The sequence below is a fragment of the Fukomys damarensis genome, unplaced genomic scaffold (assembly GCF_012274545.1).
Source record: "Fukomys damarensis isolate Sample0158 unplaced genomic scaffold, DMR_v1.0_HiC HiC_scaffold_15, whole genome shotgun sequence".
NCBI classification, from domain to species: Eukaryota; Metazoa; Chordata; class Mammalia; order Rodentia; family Bathyergidae; genus Fukomys; species Fukomys damarensis.
The window spans coordinates 34,028,524-34,029,974 of NW_022900927.1; positions in this window are offsets into that span (position 1 = coordinate 34,028,524).

Below are 1,451 nucleotides of genomic sequence, written 5' to 3' on the forward strand. Positions count from 1 at the left end.
TAAATCACACAGGCCCCCCCCAACCTTTTTTTTTTTTTTGGTATCAGGGATTGAATTTGGGACCTTGCGCTTGCAAGGCAGGCGGTGGAGCCACTGAGCTAAATCCCCGGCTCCCCAAGCAGATCTTTGCTAGGACAACCTTGATCTGGCGTCAGCCTGGGGGGATATAAAGACGGTGTAAGCTTGCGTCCTGTGGGAGCTTTTTCACCAGCCAGCCCTGCATTCAGGGTATAACTTTTTCTTCTTCTTTCTTCCAGAGCACTTTTCTCCTTAGGCACTTCTTTTTCTTTTTTCTCTAAATAAACAACGAACTTTGACATTCATTGACTGTCCCGTCCAATTCTTTGAACAGGACAGCAGGAGCGGGAGGAATAAATGGAGGCAGCAGGTACGGGCTGATTGGGTGCCGAGGGGACTGGGCGTGCCTGGTGGTGCAGCCCCAAGGGGCTCACAGCTGGCTCCCCAACCAGGGGACGAGCGGCCAAGGCTCGAGCGGAGCGCGGAGCTGGATTTCTTCCTCCGGGCCCTCCGCAGCCAGCTAGGAGAGTAGGCTCCCAAGAAGGTGGCCGCTTGAGGCTGGACCTCAAACCGTGGAGACAGGCCACGGCCTCCGAGTGCCCAGCCTTCTGCTCCAGCTGGGCAAGTGCTGCACAGCGCTGCACCCCAGGCCTGAGTTCGCCACCTCGCAGCCGGGGCGCACGGAGGCGCGGCGGGCAGAGCCATCTCGGGTTGGGCCGACTCGGAGTGCCTGGGGAGCCCCACGAGCCGGCCAGGGGGCCGGGGGGAATCCAAGCCGCTTCCTGCCAGGCCTTTTCTCTTGGAGAGTGGAGAGTGGGTGGCGGAGAGGCGGCGGAAAAGGCTGGAAGACGACTGCAAATTCCCGCCGCCTCCACCGGCCGAGAGCCTTGGGACACCGAGTCCTGCTGGTGCACGCACTCGGCCCCTCCTCCTTTCTTCTGCTTGCCCGGGTCACCTCCCCTGCCACCCGCAGTTCCCCCTCCTCTCCACCAGCGCTGAGTGCCTCCCGTCAGCCCACAGAAATGGGGCCACTGGGCACTCTGGACGCTTGACACTCCCATGCTCCCATCGCCATCGCTGCTGTGTGGCGAGGGACTGGGGCAAGAATGCTTTGCAGCTTTCTGCCGCTCTTCCTCCCTTTGGCCAGCAGAGGAAGGTGTTGCGCCTCCAATGGTTCTCTTGTCAAACCATCACTGGTAACAGTGCCCTTTGGTGTAATTAGGTGGTGGGAACTAATGATAGGGAGAGAGTTTCTAGTCAGGACTGGCAGATGGAGAAAAAGAAGAAAATTAGGAATTTAAGGGCTGCCTGCCTGCCTGAGATCACCCGGCGGGTGCGCGACCTCCCGGACTGCGCGACAACAGACCCAGTAAGGAAGGTAGCCTCGCAGGCGCCCTTGAAACACCCCCACTCCCCACCCCCCCCCCCCCCCC